The following is a 20,199-nucleotide window of genomic DNA, read 5'->3' on the forward strand; positions in this document are numbered from 1 at the left end:
AATTAGAGACCTTGTTCGGATACTCAGATTACAATGTCCTGCCAGAAGGTCGGTAACCGGAGCTATCAGTCCCGCCCTAGTGTAGTTAATTTAGCGGACAACGTACTGGCCAGCAATTTTTTCCTCCTCACTATGCTAGTTAATTATTTGCGTTTACGTCAGGTATGAAAACCACAAACGAAAATATTGTTTACTAGTTGACCCGACAGATGTTGTCCTGTCTTAACTATATATGCACGCGCGCATTCTTTCGATCGCTGACCGTTATTCCAAACCACTGACAGTTATGTAAAATTAATATTGTCGTTTTCTTAAATTTTCTAATTTTCCGCGCAATTTTTTGATTTTTTTCTTTCATAAGAACATTCTCCTGACAATAACAAACACAATAAAAAAATAGTGAAATCGGTCCAGTCGTTCACGCGTGATGGCGTGACCAAGGGAAATAGGGATTCATTTTTATATATATAGAAAATAATTCAGCTACTCAGTTCAATTATTCAGTACTATTATGGTAGGCAACGGCTTGGCTGTGCTTCTGGCATTGCTTTAGTCCATGGTCGGCGGATGCTGTTTACCATCAGGCGGACAGCTCGCTCGTTTGCCTACTAAGGCAAGAAAAAAAAACACATTTATTTTTGAAACTTAGTACTTTCATTTTCATTCTGAAAATACTTTCACTAACAGAAATCTCTACGTTATCCCATTGCTTAGGTTATTTTTATCTCGTGAAGGATTTTATGTAGGTGTCGCGACGAACAACTTCTAATCTTCTAAACTTACTAATGTCATAAATGTGTGTGTGAAAATGTTCCAATGTTTGTTAGAAGTACGAACAGAAAACGCTGCACAGATTTGTAAATGCTTTGAAACATAGACCATGTCATGAATTAACATACAAGCTATGTACAGAGTGGCATAGTCTTAAGGTAGACAAGCTCTTTAAATAAAGAATTAAAAAAACATACAAGCTACTTTTAATGCCGATAATTCGCTCTCGTAGGAGAAATTTGAATGTTTTCATCCAAGATTTGAATAAATGGCGCTGATGTCGTACATGTGCTATGTATCGCTACTGTGATTTAGGGACTTTTGTAGCGAGAAAGGCTTTTCACTCATGTGACGCCACAATAACATTATATTTCACACTTTTTGTATACGCGCACAGCAAAGTGACCTCACTGAACCTGGGGCCTTATTATCTATCCCGCACGTTATTTAAACAGTGCGTAACAAACACGTAACACAACGCGTCATGTTTAGGACTATAGAAATTTGGCATACAGAATACCATTCCACGCACATTTCTTGAAGATAACATGACACGGCCGCGTAACGCGTTTACACTGTCATACAGAATAAGGGCCCTGATGGTAAGTCGAATGGACTAAGATAGAATATTGACTGTTAAAACCAGATATACACAAGATCCCGGAACGTGACACACTTATGTGACCCACTATAGTAGGTTTTAACACCTTGTGTACTATCTGGGCGGATATAAAATATATCCTATCACCACTGTATAGTAAGTAATTAGTATTTTAATACTGACGTTAGGTATTGGTTTGGCGACAATAATGGAGCGGAAATACTCAATGTGCTCGTGAAAGGGCGCGCAATGTCTGCGGGTTAATAACATTCTTCCCAAAACCATGCAATAACGTGTAGATATTATGGTTATATATTTTCCACAAATTAAATTCTCAAAGAATTTTTTGTAAGCCAAGAGCAAAATTAAGATGTTATATCATTAAACATTGTATCTTTTAAGGCCTTCCTCTAAGGAAACGCACTTGAGCATTCGTTCTATAATTTTACAGCGCATGATTTACGGGAAAAAATGTCAAAATATTTAGGAAAACAATCTTTAAGATATAGGTACGTTTTAGGTTGCTCGAAAATTTTAAGCTACCAAAATATTCGTTATTAGATTGTCTATCGAATAGTTTCTGAATACGAAATCGACAATTGAAAGGCATTTTCAGAATGTAATTAATGAAGCAATATCCACATTACAAAATATAGTGGCATTGATATAGTGGCTTATTGTGCCGAATCGTGTTGTAATCGATATCTAAATTAGTACTTAAACCATAATTTTATTGAAGAGTCAGCATTGTCCCTTGTTCGACATTGTTTGAAATGCATACTTCTCAATATATCTAGTGTTACTTTTTAAAGAATCAGGTAACTATGAAGTTCTTCGGCAAACTACGTGCCTGACCGACCACGATCCTTCGAGCAATTGAGATCGGTAGCCATAAGTATGCAGTGTTGCGTCTTTTTTACTGGTTCGTCAATTCGATAATTGTGCGGTGCGTGCTGTATAATAAATTTCTAATAAATATCCAGTAGTAATAATCCAGGACCATAAACTTATTCCTTGATTCCCAACAACGCAGTTCGTAATACAGTACAAATAATTACTGCCAAATATGATTTGTTAATAAAGCGTAAATGTGCTGAAAATAAAGATGAACAATGTATTTATCGAACCGTAAAATGTATTCTGATACTTCATGAAACATATTCTTCTGTTCTTATCCAACTCCGATGTGGTATCTTAACACTGATTTTTTCGGAATGGTTTGGCTTAGTTCAAGCTACCAACGTGGCATCAATTTATGTAGGAAGACAACCCCATATAAATCTTAAAAAAAAAAAACCCGAGAACATTCCAGATTTGCTTATTGAATCTAAGTAGGTACAACAACAATCTGAGACTAAGTATTAACATAATAAATACGAACGCAAGAAACATATTGAACGTCATTTTAGGTGAAATCAAAAGCGGCGGAACGAATTCGTAAGCTGTATTACGTCAAGGATTTTCCTCATCGCTGAAGACGTAAACCCCAAATAAGTGTCCTTAAGGTTAGCTTTTATCGTTTTCTGTACATTACATAAGCAAATGGTTAGGGTGTTGAAGGTAATAAAAATAGAAGTGAAAAAGTATTATTTTCCACAATGGATGAATTAAAAAACGTCTTTATCATGACTTCTCTATTATTGTTATTTATTCTTCATTAAGGTAAATGTTTATTTAATTATGTTCCTTTGTTAGCATTCCCTTATTTCTTGTTACAGTCGAACAAAATCTTTCATATTATGATAATTTTAAGTTATGAAGAAAGCTAGGAAATTTGCAATTGATTCAAAACATTTATAAACGATAAATGAAGGTTTTATTTTAATTTAAGAATCTTAGTGTTATTATAACAATATTAGTCACATATCTTCCAATGAGTATTTGAAGCATTGTCTTGCCTCGAGCGAAGTTAAAACAATATTAAATATTCATTGCCAAAAAATATTAACTGTATTGCACGGTCAATTAGTCCTTGGAGGCAAACTTGGGCGACATCTAGATTGATGCTGTCCCAAGGTAGTAATGTGACTTTATTATTTTGAATACTAGAATATTCTAGAAGGTGCGAGTTACAAAAAATATTATGACACGATTTTATGTTGGTTTAAAATATGATGTAGGATAGGGTATTAGGTTAATTTTGATTTCATTGATTATTTTATATGTAACAGAAAATAATATGAAAAGAAATCCTTCTGTAAATCGATTTTTTAGGTACCAGATTTTATTTATATTAAAACTTAATACATTGGATTATTTGACATTGCGTTACTTAATAAAACCACATACTTATCTTCCTAAAAAAAAGTTAAGAACAAATTATTTTAACCATAGGTTTAAAATAAAAACATTTAAGTTTCGAATAAAATAAATAAAAAGTAATTATAATTATTAATAAAATAAATAAAAAGTAATTATAATCAAGCGACGATAGCCTAGTTGGGTGTGGAACGGACTGTCGAGGCGAATGTCCGCAGGTTCAAATCCCAAGGGCACACACCTCTGACTTTTCTAAAAAATCATTTGTGTATTCTTTGTAAATTTATCGTTCGCTTTAACGGTGAAGGAAAACATCGTGAGGAAACCTGCACATCTGAGAAGTTCTCTATAGAAATTTCGAAGGTGTGTGAAGTCTACCAATCCGCACTAGGCCAGCGTGGTGGACTAAGGCCTAATCGCTCTCAGTAGTAGAGGAGGCCCGTGCTCAGCAGTGGGCAAGTATATAATACAGGGCTGATATTATTATAATTATAATTTTACGCATCCTAATGCCACTACTAGGACGCTAAGTTAATTCGTCGCGGCATCATGCTTACAGTCAGAAATACATTCGCGCACTCGATATGTTTAATATCCAATATTTATTCATTTATTTAAAGTCTTTATAGTGTACATCAATTCTTATGGAAAAGTAAATATACAATAGAGATTTTGAACAAACAGGAAGCACAAATTGCGGTCTTATCGCAATAGGCGATTTCTTCCAGACAACCTTTGGATAGATTTAAATAACTAGGAACGAAACAAATATAATATTTCTAAAAATAATTTAATTTAATTATAAACTATTGCGGTCTTGTCAAAATGGAGATCTGCCATCTTCAGGCGTGGGATGTACACACGGATTTTTCCAACTATATTAGAGACGAACCTTTTTTATATTCATCTTAAGCTCCAAGTCATATCAGATTGACTACAACGTAATTTCCTTTGTGTTTAAACCAGAATGTTCCTTCAAAATTAACCTCTATAATTTTTTGTAGCACCGTAATGAACAAAGTGAGCGGTAATAATGGCTTCTGTAATTTTACCGGCGGTTTCCGTAATATATTCCATTCCACACTGAAGGTGGATTTTAGGCGAAATTAGCATCTTTTACAAACTGGAGCTTCTAAATGAAACACTACATGAACTACGTTTTTTGCCAAGCGTAATGGACTAAGGCCTAATCCGTCTAAGTAGTAGAGGAGGCCCGTGCCCAGCGGTAGGACAGTATATAATTCAGGGCTTATATTACCCTTGTTAATGCGATGCAATATGGCCGTCGTCATCACGTACTTATACATAATTAATATAGAATGTGTCAAGCGATTTATTGAAATCCATCCGCCTTTGTCTATATTTTCGTATAAGGAAATGTATCTTTATGGACTCAATGAAATTAAAATAAAAAAAAGAAATGTTTTGAACGAAATTTGTACGTTCTGGTAACTCTAAACGCTTTGTCTGCAACATGTAGAATTTCTTGAATGTTCGTAAGATTTTCTAAGACGGATATTTCGAAGCAAGCCACAGTGCAGTTTCCGCTCGATATTATTTCAGTATATTCAAAGGACGGTGTAGAAACCGGTGAGGGTGCTCTTGACTACCGGAATGTCTGGAAATTTAATATACTTCAGTCAATATAACATGACGTAAGTATTTGCTGTCTTACGTATATGAAACATGAAAATTATCTTTAAATTTATTTAGTGCACGGAAACGTCTTATCGAAAGTCGTCTTAAATCGAAGTAATTTATATCCGTTATAAAAAGGACTTGGGATAAGCAAATTCGGGTTAAAAATCTCAGAAAATAAATATAATCTTAATGGATGCTTGAAGACAAAGGTATAATTTTTGTATGCACATTACATAGTCCCTAAATTGTTATCTTTTAGAAAGATAGTTCCTTGGCTATGTTTTTCGAAAGAAACAATTTTCGGAACGACTGATATAATAATTCATAATATATTTTCTAATACAATTTAAAGAATTAAGGGCATCAAGTTTTTGCGTTCTTTGCATTAAATTCTATTGAGAATGCTCTAAGGAACTGTTTGAGACAATATTTTATTGTATCATCCATTTATTAACTTCATTTGTTTAACCTATGATCGTACGTTTAAAATAATTGGTATCTTTTTAAACGAGATTTAAAGATACGTAGATCGCAATACCGATCATGCTCACCGGTGGCTATACAGTTCTACCTTAGAAACAATAAAAAAAGATGGGTGATAACCGGACTTAACTGAACATTTCGAGACGAGCTCACACATACGACCTATTAAATGTATTGAAGTACTAAAGAGCGTATGATTGTATAAAATTACTAATGTAGTTAGCTGTTACTTGCTCAAACTGTCTGGCACTGCTTCGGTGCCGTTGTTGTACTGCGTGCACATTAAACACCGCCCTGCGATCCTAATTTACTAGTGGTAGGTCTCTCATATGTGAGAGTTCGCCTGTGTAGATACCAACGCAATGTCTATTTTCACCGCCAAGCAGCAGTGTGTAGTCACTGTTGTGTGCTTGTTTGTAGGACATTGTAGCCAGTGAAACTACGGGACATAATGAAACTTAACATTTCATAACTCAGGATGGCGAGTTCAGTGGAATATCAAACAATACTTTGTAATACAAGGTGTTGGATGGTGTTTCTACTGTTTATGGTTGTTCGTATCGATTCCTATTAGGCGAACGGCAGGCTCGTCTCGTCATTCAAATTAATGAAAAAAAAAAACAAAAAGTGATTACTTGCTCAAATTGACACTGCTTCGGTAGCGTAGTTGTATTGCGAGCATATTAAACAGCACTTTGAGATCTTAAGTTCGAAATGGAAAAAATTGTATTGTACACAGACGAAAAATAAATGCCTTGGTTGCATCTCTGCTTACCTATTTGAGAATAAAGACGGGCTAAGTGTTTGTTTTAAAGCTTGCTCAATGTCTTTTTTTTGCAAAGAAAGTAATACAATAGGATAAAGACACGATTGATGTTTGCGACTTTTTTGTTTAAAAATTGCTGTTTGTTAAGACTAAAATAAATTGAACAAAAGAAACGAGAAATAAAAATAGCTTCTGTCAAAATTATGTTGTTAATCTTGCTTTCAAATAATGTTTGTTAGGAGACTTTTGTCTTCAAATAATGTTTGTTAGGACTTTTGACTGTACTGAGATTCTGTCGAAGGTGTCTGACCAGTATTGCTCTATGTTCAACATTAAAACGAAAATTGCTACCTATGCCGTTGTTGAAACCCGCCATAGTGGCCCACGTAAGCTTGTCGCGTTCCGGGATCAGCCTGTGTATATCCGGTTCTAACAGGACGGCATAATTTTGTCGAGGAGTAATCATCTCTCGTCAGTCGACATTCTATGGACCGCACTTCAATTCCTATCAGGTGTAGTGAGGTCACTTTGTCGTGACGCTATGAAAAAATCCTACGCTATCTCCTGAGTTTTGACGTTGGATTGTCAAACTGGTGGAACCAATATGAACGTTCTACTCATTCCCCCAGTGGTGGTAGAAGATTTATTTTGCCATAGATATATAAGTAATTTCAATTGTTATTTAGAAATAATAATAATTAAATTTATAAATTGTTTTGACGCATCATAAGTGCAACTTTGTTCAACTATGTGATAAATAAATTTGTTATATTTTTTGTATTTGTTATATGATAATAAATTGTATATTATTTATTTAACACGTGATAAAAAAAGATCACACCAACACCAAATAATCAAACATCTATTAATATTCCGAACACAACTTCTCTGAAACTTGGATTTGCTTAAACCAAGTCAATCAATATTATGATTAGTTAAAACTACTTTCAACGTTGTTAAATTCAGTTGAAGCAACTATCAGTTAATCAACATCTGCGCGGTGCCTAAATTACACAAATGTCTTATCAAATTCCAGGCTCGGTACAGAGGCGTAGCGTAGTTGGAGCGAAAGGGCTGGAGGGGCAATTTTAAGGGGGAAGTAACTCTACTTCTTCTTATACTCTATATATAAACAACTTTTCTTTGCTTTTGTCGCATGTATCAGTGGCTAGGGCGCGCGTGACACCTATTTCTTGAAATGACCTTTTTTGTCTCGCCCTGTCGCCTTATGTTACTTTTGTATTCGCCCAGGGTAGCTAATTTTAATTCAGCGTCTGGCGGAAAGAACCTACGCTACACTACCGACTCGTTCTTGGAACTTGTATTGCCAGCGAAGCGTAGAATTGCGTGGCAAACGAAGACTATTATTAACTTATCTAATAACAATAATATGCGCCCTATATAATATACTGTCCCACTGCTGGGCACCGGCCTCCCCTAATACTGAGAAGGATAAGTCCTTAGTTGACTTCACACGCACTAAAAACTCCTCACGATGTTTTGTTTTACCGTTAAAGCGAGCAATAATTCACGAATAATTAAAAAAGTCAGAGATGTGTGCCTTTGGATGTTGAACTTGCAGACTTTCGTCTTGGCAGTCCCACACCCAACTAGCCATCATCGCTAATTTTTATAAACTCAATAAATACAATTGTACAAATGTGGTAAAACCAAACCGAACGTGGTAAAAATGTTTAGGATCATGTAGCAAGCCACATAATTCAATTCCAACTAATAAAATTGCACGTTGCAAGCATCCATCTTCTTGTACCTTTCAGTACAGTATGTACCTATTCGAGCACAAAAAGGTGATGAAACTGCACCTGATGGTAATGGAGTAAAGTCCAGATAGAGGGTCGACTAACAAGAAATTATTTCAAACAGAATTATTTTGGTCTATTTGAAACGTTGGCTGGTCTTTGCTTTGATCAGCTTTGAAGAACAGCACACGCGAGGAATTTAATTTTAAGAAATATTATCCGTCTAAAAGGCTTAACAAATAAAAATTGAAGAGAATTGTGCTTGTCTAAGCAGTTCCTGCGAAGCTAACAAACGTAGTTACGTCAAAAAAAATAGGAAGGGAATATAAAATTTATCATAAAAGGTATAATACTGACATCGAAATAAATTATTTTGCAACAGTAATATCAATTCTAGTGGTTAACTATATTTATCTTTCAAACGAAATAACACTGCATTGCGCATGAAAATTGTAAAGTTAAACTATTTTCAATTGTTAAACCTAATCAACGGTTTCCATTACAAAGCATTTGAAAAGAACAAATTGTAATTTTAAAGTACATTCGCCGACTAAGAATGTTCTAAATTCTAAAATTAATTTACTTTGAAATATTTTGCTGTTGTAATTAATTAATTGCGTGAAGAATTTTTTTGTGTTCTTATGACTATTATACATACATACATAACATAACATCACGCATTTTATCCCCGAAGGGGTATGCAGAGGCGCAACTAGGGCACCCACTTTTCGCCAAGTATGTTCCGTCCCATGATGTGATAGGGGGCGAGCCTATCGCCATATCGGGCACAAATTCCAGACTCCGGGCTGATACTGAGCAGAAAAACCCAAATATCACTTTGCCCGACCCGGGATTCGAACCCAGGACCTCAGAGCGCTATTGTACCGGACGTGCAATACAACTACGCCACCGAGGCAGTCTGACTGACTATTATATCGGTTTGAAATGTACTCTATACTAATGATTTCTTATGTTTACGCGAATGTTAATTGAAATGAAACTATTTACGGATTTTAACGCGGTTACTTATATTATTAATTTCTTCCGACGATTTGAAGGCTTTCCAGCGTTCATGGTCACGGGGCGGACTGAGTTGTTAGTCACACGCAATTGAAAGTTGCAATATCTACCTACATTTTACAATTATATTTTTTTTAATTTATTTTAGTTGTTGACCGTCCGATCTACGCAGAATGAGCTCACAGTGTCTTGAAGTCTGGCAGCCGGTCTTTTGACTTCCGATTTAATTAATTGTAGAACTGGTTCCCAGGCTTGTGCAAGCTTCAAACAATCTTCTTTATTACAATTCGAATGTTTTTTTAATTTTAATAACCTTTCCAATCATTCTCCATCAAAAAAGTGTTTCAATTAAAAACGTTTGTAGTACGCATTATATAGACACGAACGTCCATATAAACTATTTCTTCAAAATCTGAACTAAAATGGCAACCAAAATGTCACTGTCATAATCTATTTATTCACTTAAATAACAAATAATTTTACTTATATCACTAATATTTCTTATTCACATCCAAGTTTGCACTTAGACTAGCGTTTAATATTATAAGCGCACTCCGTACACAGCCAAAAGCATCAATATTGACACCATACTAAAATCAGTTTTGAATGGATTACAGTTCAATTCAGTTGAACACAGTGAATGTTCGGAACGTCAAATCTAGTACGTAGTGCATATATATCGATGTGTGTAGGCAATATAAAGTTTCGATTTAGTTCAGCTAAATTTAGGGCTGACTGTACGATTTCAATAGAGATAATTTAAGTTTTATAATATGAGGATTGTACCACATCACAAACAACACTGAAATAAACAATAATTAATGGCTCAACATGTAATTTTCCATGAGGAACAAAAACGAATTACGCAATGAGGTTCAAAGATCTCATTGCGACGATAAACAAGAACATTTTACAGTTTTATCGGGTTCCCAACGGAATTTTATTATATTTCTCGTTTTGACTTAATTTTCCTTATTGAATTATATTCGATTCACGTACAACGAACGTTTCGAGATGTTGCTGGGAACGATTGTATTGGTTGTTTTAATTATACTGCCGAAATAGAATCATAAAAATGATTCATGTATAAAAATGGACCACAAGGAAAACATCAAAGGTGTTGATTGCGATATTTGTCTCTATTATTATTATTCTCGTGACTTTTAGTGAGTTGTAGAAATACTGGGCGAATAATTTGTCCATCTGAATATCTATACATATAAAAGAAAGTTGTGTTAGTTTCACTATTTATAACTCAAGAACAGGTAAACCGATTTGGCTGAATATTGGTAGGGAGGAAGCTTAGAACCAGGAGACAGACATAGGATAATTTTTATCCCGTTCCCATGGAAACGGAATGTGTCATAAAAAGTGGTATAACAAACCGAAATTTAGTATGGAAAAATTTTAAGACCCGGAAGATTATAGGCTACTATCCCGGGAAAATATGTAGTGGGACTTTTATCCCGGAAAACTCCTTCACGCGGGCGAAGCCGCGAGCAAAATCTAGTATACGTATATATGTCGCATCTGGCTTATGAAAACGGAATTGACATGAACACAAACGTCATAGTGACGTGTATGGAGGCGGGTGGGAGTAGATAATACTTATACAAGATCATTCCCAAAGTTTCGGCATTCAGTCTATTTTGAATATTTGATTAGTTTGTTAAGCTTGGTAACTGTGCTTTGTATCGAGATTGTTGTACCGTGCCTGTGAATTAAATAATTACCTTATCATAAGTGTTATTTCTTGCCAGTTACTTGCTGGTGTCCACAATGAGAGATTAAAAAAATAACGATCATCCTATATATAAGCCAAAGTAACTCCACTGCACCTGATGGTAAGAATAGATGAGTCCAGACCGAATATTGACTGACTAGATGATTATCCCTCGCCAGTCGACACAGTTATGCCGGCCCGTTTGAATCAAATATATACAGTTTGATACCGGAACCAGTCACACTCACATAGACCAATATGGTTGTACCACAGTATAATATTATCCTACTACCAACAAAGATGTTTATGCTCTCGTATACGTGACTATTCGTTTGTACTCAGCGAGTATCTAAATCAGGATTACATATATAAACTCACGCCGATATCGTCTAAGCGGTAGGCAGTGCCTTAAAACGACTAGCATAAAAATTGAAAACAGCTCATCAAGTACTATACCAGCACCTTTCATGGACGTGGGTTCAGTCATAAATGACCAAAGACAAAAGGCAGGAGAATCAAAAATAAAGATCACTTCACCAACTTATTAGGATACAAAAAAGTCTGGGATACCAACAGTTAACTCAAGTAATATGAACAGAGATTACAATATCGTAGCAGCTAAAATTCGTTACGTTTGCAATCCGCTTAGTGTAACTTCATCTTAAACTTAGTCTAGAGATCTGTAACTCTCTCGACTTTGGAGATTTACTTGTCTATAGCGTAGGGTGGCCATACAACGAGGTTTATCGGGATATTTCCTGGTTTGTATCGTGTCGCAAATGATTCAGTTGTGGGTACCCCGTTTCAAATTAACGATAATTATAGATAGTAAGCAGGTACATTAAAGTCGCCAATACGTGTAACAATAACGTATTTTGTGACTGAGCTCACTAGCTCAGGCAAGGCACTCCTTGTAAAGCTCTTTTCATTAGGCTCTTATGATATTTTGTTTAACACCTGACATATTTATACAATGTTTTATTACTCCCTCTAAAACGTAAATGTCATATTACATTTTTATTTTATTTTTCATATTCGTGTATACCATAGCATGGTATGGAGCTTCCTCTGACGCTAAATGTTATTCAGCACATATTTATTACAGACATATACAATATTTCTTAGTAATGCGGTATGTAATGAAAACTTTGAAATGTCCCGGTTTGGCTCTAGTATATGGAAACCCTACAATAACAATCCGACATTTATAAATACTTTACGCACGCATACGTTTCGCAACATTGTGACCTAGTTCGGTCCTCAAGTTTCAGAGTTTAAAGTTTTGTTAAACAAAGTAGATGCATCATTTTGAAACTAATTAAAGTTTAGTAAGTATATGTATGTGGAATTAAAAATACATTTTATTTTTCCCTAGTTAAACACATTAAATTTTTACTCAACAACATCATGTAAGTAAAACAATAACTAAGAAGTGATACTAAAAAATAATTAAATATAACATAGCAATTAATCGTAACAAATAAGTAATCCACAAAACATCCAATTAATACCTATAGTAAAAACTGCCTTGAGAACACTTTTGGGTCAATTCTGTTTTTAGGCAAGTTACAAACACATTCATCCACATTATAAAGATTGAAGGTGTTACATATATTACTAATATTACAAATGCGGAAGTTTATGAAAATGTTTAGATGTTTGTTAAAAGTAAACCCAGAAAAAACTAAACGGATTTGGATGGAATTTGACATACGGATAGACCATATCCTGAATTAACACATAGGCTAGTTTTTATCCCGATAATTTCCTACTAAGGGGATTTTTTATCTGATTTATTAGTAGAGGGCGCTGGTTTCGTATAGATAGCGCTATATACCGCTAGTAGCCAATCCTGAATTTGTAAATAGTCCGTATAGGCCGCGGTCTATGGGCGGCAGCCTCTTAGGGGCGGTAGATTTCACAGGACGTTCACTCGATTTAATTTATCATTCGTTTATTCCACTTTAGGGCCTTCCATAATACAAATAAATGGAAAATTATTAAGTATTTTAAATACCTACATACATACATGCATAAACCTACCTATATGGAACGGCGGAAATAAAGTGGTCTCATAAAAAATATAATCCGGCACTGCTAGTAACTTAGGAAATTTTGTAGCAAGAAAAGATTTTCACACGGACGAAGCCGCGAGCAACAGCTAGTTAATAAATAAAACGCATCTACCGCATCTAACATTGGGCCAAAATGGGTGCCAATAGGAATTCTTTCCTATTACGGGAAGGCGTATAACCGTAAAACATAAATATTATTATGTCGCTGGCTCACATCCAAACGCGACGTAAATCATAATAACTGCCCGGGGAGCTTATGTTTACTGGTTTGTTTGTTTTTGCGTTTACTTACAATGCCTCGATTTAGTGACAGTAATCTTTGAATATAAACTATGAGATCTTAGATTTGATACCCAGATCAACGAAAATGATTTAGTACTATTAACTAATTTTTGTTTTGATTTTTTTATATTCTTGTATGACAAAGTATTTTTATTTTTTGAACCTAGTGAATAGACAGAGATATAATACTCACTTACCGAGGAATCAACTCCAAGCCCTGTACCGCGCTCCTCTTGTTGGATCCCGCCCTGTTTGTTGGTGAAGCAGTTTCCACCACCACCGCATCCGCCGCCTCCAAGAACATAGCAAACTTAACGGCCTCCTCAAAATTTACTGAATTATCTGGAATAACCATTTCCCGATGACGTCTTTGAACCCACGTATAAGACCTAAGACCTGTCTTATGCCCGTCCGCATCATACAATGACGGTGCCAATATTCAGCAATTTTCCTACAAAATAATAATAATAAATAACGTTTATAGCCAATATTAATATTTGTACACGATTTAAAAATGAATACAAAGAAACTTTGAAAATAAAAAGAAGAGGCTCAGCTACACTATTGCTTGAGGTATAAAACCCAAACAGCAGGCCAGGACCTTTTTTCAGCAACTCCTGGTCTCTATAGTGATAGGTGGCGTCAGGGGAATAAATATTCCTCCGTTAATTTATTGTGTGGGAAATCGACCAGACTTTCGAGAGATGGTAATGTGTGGACTTTCTACCTCTCACCTGCACTCGCAGCGCCACTCGATTCCCTGGGTATCCAGTACTGGTGAATAGTCATAGGATGCTGACTGTTGTTCAGAATTGCACTCCATTATATTTGTTCGCCTTCGTTTTAGCTAATTATTAACCAACTTCAAAAAAAGGTGGAGTCTCAATTCCATTGTATTTTTTTATGTTTGTTAACTCAGAACTTTTGACTGGATGAACCGATTTTGAGGTTTTTTTTTTTTATTTGAATGCTGGTGCTTCTCTTGTGGTCCAATATGATTTTTATTGTTGTGGGACCCTTGACTTTGGAGATACATCAGAAACCTCTTAAAATGATGACGTCAATGTCTGATTTTACTAACAAAAAACCAAAACCTAAAAATTTAAAAAAAAAACTATTTCGCGTTCGAGTATGTTATTTTCAGTTGAAGCCATCGATATATATGGTTGAAACTTAAGTGGAAGTTGCATAATGCACGTTTGATGTGGCAGCACTTGTCGCTGCTTTAGGTGCGATCAGATTTTGTAACAAATACAGATCCATTAATTTTATTAGATACATCATTTTAGTCTTAGAAATTTGCTAGTAATATCTGAATTAAATAAAAGTAGAGAACATTTATAGTTATTATTCTATATCTATCATTTATAAAAAATGTATTTAAAAAAAGAAAAAATAAAACGAAAATGCATATATAATCTTTTAAGTATCCCCTCATCTAAAACTAACTTGGGTCACTTCGCTGCTGTGCCAAGGCTCTGTAGGCAGTATAATGCTCTTGCAAAAACACATGACCTTGATATCACGGACATTCCTAAGTACAGGAAACAAGTCCTACAATTATTACGTACTCACAATTAATAATTATAATTAATCACATTCACCCCCACATGTTATAACATAAGATATTGTTATGTTTTGTCACTTCTTATTATGTTTTATCCCTTTTGTCTGCTTTAAGTTTCTACTTATAAACCTAAATAATATTAGTAACACATATAATATTTTTGCCGCTGTACTAATATATAAATTTGCAAGCTGTGGTCTCCTATAATTGAAGAGCCACGTCACATTGTTAATTGTACCAATATTACGACATTGTATTTATTATACGCCGTGTATCCTTTGTTGGAGGTCCTTTAATAAATAAATAAACCCATATCTTATCTGTATTAACAAAAAAAAATACGATAACAGCTAGTGTATGTGAAAGTGTATTTTTGTGTGTGTGCATGTGTGTTTGTGTGAGCAGTACTTTTCTATAGACTGGTGGTTACTCGACATGAATGTAAAGGTATGAGTCCACTGACGTATATTCTATAGATACGAACGTCCACATAAACTATTTGTTCAAAATCTGAACTAAAATGGCAACTAAAACGTCAATGTTATAACCCATTTATTCACTTGGACAAAAAATAATTTTACTTATTTGATTTATACATATTTTTTATTCACATCCAGGTTATTCGCTCATAACATAAACTCAGACTCTAGTTTTTATGTTATGAGCGCCTCTCCGTATATAAAAAAACGCTGTCAATGGTAAAACCATACTAAAGTCAGGTGTACGGATTGCAGCACAGTTGGTGTTCGGAGCTCCAGATCTACATAATATAAATCAACTTACGAGTCCATTTTGTACAAAACAGTATCTAAACAGCGACCAGCCTTATATTTCACTGATACAGCACACGACTTGTGTGTGTGTGCGCGCCAGCTTCAGATAATCTACCGATAATATTTTGCATGTGTGTTGCTTTTATGTATAATCAATCAGTAATGTTTGATAAGTAATGCAGACCTGGCAAGAAAAAACAATTTTTAACCTTATCAGTATAATATTTGTTGACTTGTAAATATTTTCTAATTCACAATACTAACAGTAGTTGGCTTTAGTTGTTATAAGACAGTCCGTGTCTAAATAGTTTTGTTGTCAGTTGGAGTTAAAGTAGTTAAATTCTTCATAAACAATTCTTAACGTGCGTGAAATTGGAACAAGTTTGGAAGTAATTTTGTGTAATATGGCTTCTATCAAACACTTTATAAAATACCGAAGGGAAGAGGTTGAAGACAAAAGTTGGAGAGATACAATTACATGGACTGTGGCGAACTTTAAACATATAATGGAAGAAGGCAAAGATTTCAGACTTGTATCTGAGGAATCCAGTAATACACTACAACTTCCGCAAACGAGATTTGTTTTGGGTCTAGTGTATAAACGAAAAGTAATTCATGTAACTTATACGTTTCCAAAGGCTGCTACTGTTGAGTATAAAGTGCGTTTCAATTTTAAAAAGGGCCACATTATAGCTGAATGCTATAACGATATTATAAAGGAGAATAACAGATCTTGGAACTTCATGGTAATTTTATCTAACGACACCGATAATCTTGGTTGTAAAATAATTTCACCAACAATAAATAATAGTTTCATAGATATGGCTCAAATATGGTACGACTATTATTTAACTCCGGACGAAAATCTACATATTATATTTAACTTCAAAGTGACATTGAATGAAATGGATGTCAATGATAAACGGATAGATGATTTAAATGAAGATTTCCAAAAGTTGTTTGTTGAAGGATTATTTTCTGATGTTACTATGAATTCTGCAGACGGATCTAGCTTTAAAGTACACAAGAACATATTAGCGAGCAGGAGTGCGGTCCTTAGGATGCATTTTGTACATGACACTACCGAGAATCGTACTAATACAGTGGAGTCCCCGTTTGAAACTGATGTGTTACGGGACATACTGATTTTTATATACAGTAACACAGCCCCGAGAGTTGGAGAGATGCCAGACAAGCTGCTGGAAGCTGCCGATTATTACCAACTAGATAGATTGAAAGAAATGTGTGTCAGAGTGTTACGCGCCAAGCTTACTGTTGAGAATGCAATAGACACGCTACAATTAGCTGATAAATATCGCGATGAATCATTGAAGCAAGCAACTATACACTTCATTAGGGATCAGTCACCACATTCAATAATGAATTCAGAAGGGTGGGCTAATCTTAAATGTTTACGTTTGTTGACGATTATCTCTAGATGTTTCGTGGAAGACGATTACGATCCAGATATATTGAAACAATACATAACAGATAACGAGAAGTTGAATACCTAGTTTAAATATTTTTGTTATTATTAAATAATAAAATTTAATTTGTATTTTATTTTGTTACGCATTTATCGCTAGTAACCACCGAGTCAGTCAACGCCATCTGTCGGATTAGACACACACTTTCCACACTGGCCGTCATCACGTTTTGCTAGTTTTTGACCGCGGCTCTGCCCGCATAAAGTCTGTCTCGTTACAAAAGCACCTATATCATTGTATCGGTCCATACCACCGTCTGTTCAATGCATAACCATTAATTTCAAAATATATTTTAAATTAAATTGTTACTACGGGAGTAAATCAAGATAAAAAAAAGAAATATAGGACATGGTCTATGTGTGTGCGAAATTTCATGTAAATCAGTATCACTATTCCACTTTTACATTCATAGCTAGCTGTGTCCGCGACTTCTCCTGCGTGAAAATCAATGTGTCACAATTTTTTTCCCGCATAACTCCTGACTCACGAGATTTTTTACAACCACGCAACCTCTCCAACAGTAATCGTTATATTTCAGTAGATTTACATATAACTATAATATACTATTAACCTTCCTCAAGAATTGCACTATCTTTTACTCAAAACCGAAAAAAATCCGTTCAGTAGATTTTAAGAAAATCAATCACATACAGACAGACAACTTATGAGGACTTTGTTTTATAATATGTATAGATAATAAAATACGAAGACTAACTTTGTTTTATAATAAAATACGAAGTAAGATATTTCATTTAAATATAAAAACATATATTTATATCACTATAATATAATCACTTGCTTTCTACCACAGCTGGGAAAAATACCATAAACCACAAAAAAATCTTGCGAAATAACAAGAATAAACTCTTAAGATATTTGTCCAATGTTCACTGTTTAGTAACGTAATGTGGGTAAATTAAAATCCCAACAAGAGACACTAACATTAAGAGCCCATATCGAGCAGACTTCGCTCGTAAAATAGATTTCGGATAAGGGCGTTTCATATAGAAGTATACAATATTGCAAGAGAAACGAGAACAATAGCAGGATACGTTCAGAGTACAACTGTGTTTTCCAAAATAAATTGCAAAACAAGCGAGCCGATCGCCTGGTGGTAAACAATATGGCCGCCCTTACGTAGTAACACTACGTGAATTTGAGTAAGAAAGACTCGTCACACTAAAACATTAGCGGTCTTACTTATTAACTTGTTTTAGCGTTAAGAGGTGCTTAAGAATTGCTTAAATAGCTGTCGAAAACATCACCGGTTCCTAGTTTAAACCTTATTAAGAGGCAGGATGGCGGGTTATTACTTATAGCTGATCGAGTAAATTTGTATCTTAACTAAGCATAGCTTTACGAAATTCTTATAAGTAAGGCTGTAGATGTTGAGTCTCATAAAGTCCTATCGAAAGATATCGCACAACGAATGAATAAATCCCTCCTAACCGAATTTCGGCCACCACCACACCACCACGCAGGAGTATTATAGTGTAATTGTTTTTTTATTTATTCAGCTACTTTTGATATTGACCATTTTAAGCATCTTAGATGATACTTATTCACGCCTGTGTCCGTCAAACTACACTAAAAGACGAAGCGATATAATCATGGAATAATCATGACGCAACCAGGCGAGTAACTTTGTCGTTTGTTAATTGAAGTAATCAACAAACAATACAAAATGACGGAAATATATTTTATATATTTTCTTCTTTATAATTACTAAAAAAAACATTCGTATCGTCAAATTAAATTCACAGTAAGACTGGTGAAGTGTCCATATAACACGATTCCTGCCGGCTTCCCTTTATGTAGAATTTCTGTAGAATCTAATTATCATTAGAATGATTTGCAGAGCGCATTTATGCATATTAGTTGTTCGGGTTCTCTTTCGTAAAAATTCACATTCCGCCACTGGTAAGTTAAATTAATGAAACTAATCCAATACCTATAATTTAACGAGAGGCCATAAATAAACTTTGACTACAATAAAAGTTTAATAAAAACATTACTTATCACATACAGGCCCCAAAAACTCAGCAAAAACACTGCAAGTCGTTTAACCGTCAAAACTTATAAAAATGCATTCTATTACGAGTGGCACGTACAAAACGAAATGGAATGAAAGAAACGCGTATAAAAGAAAAGCAATTTTGCATGAAAGTATTCCGAATTATCTCTCCAAGACAAGTTCTAAGCTCTTTGGTTTTCGCTGAAATTGTATAAGATGCAACTAAATAGAATTTTTGAGAGGTAAAGATATGCTGTTATTACTTTTAGAGAGAAGTATGACGTACCAGCTTGACTGAGATAAAACCATTCTCTCTCGAGAAACCATGTGAATTTGAAGTTGTTTCGTGCGATCACTCGAGAATTTATTTATTTGTTGGTTTCGTGTGATCATTGATGGGCATTTGGAATTGAATTAATAAATGAAGTCATATACTTCTTTACATTTGCTAACATTGTGCCAAACCATCCATGTATAACAAAAAGATTCATCAAAAAATCTGATTTAAAGTGTGATGTCGCTGCGACGATTTCTCTTAGACTAGTAGTAGTGGCATTAGGGCGGGTAAAATTTAAAAATACTTTTTATTGATATTAATTTTGTTCAAAACTTATATTCTTTTATTTAAATCTACGGTTCGAATAACTAATTTAAAGCTTTATTTTCAAGAAGATAGGTATGTGGTTTCATTATTAACGCAATGCCAAAAGACCCTTAAGCACCATTTGTACATAGAATAAATCGGATCAAAAATCATTTCGTGTCTCATTGCATATCATATCATAAAATTATGGCATTACATATTTGTCATTGTTCATTAACTGACTATTAACGTCAACAAGGTGCGGTCAATATTTGCCAATTTTCCATTAAAATGTTCGTGGTAGCTTAAACTGTTTGACACCGACACAAAGCATATTTTATCGTCCAACAGAGCTAATACTGTTTATACGTATAGTTCGACAAAGTATGAGTTA

Source organism: Manduca sexta, chromosome 20 (genome assembly GCF_014839805.1).
Source record: "Manduca sexta isolate Smith_Timp_Sample1 chromosome 20, JHU_Msex_v1.0, whole genome shotgun sequence".
Taxonomy (NCBI): Eukaryota; Metazoa; Arthropoda; class Insecta; order Lepidoptera; family Sphingidae; genus Manduca; species Manduca sexta.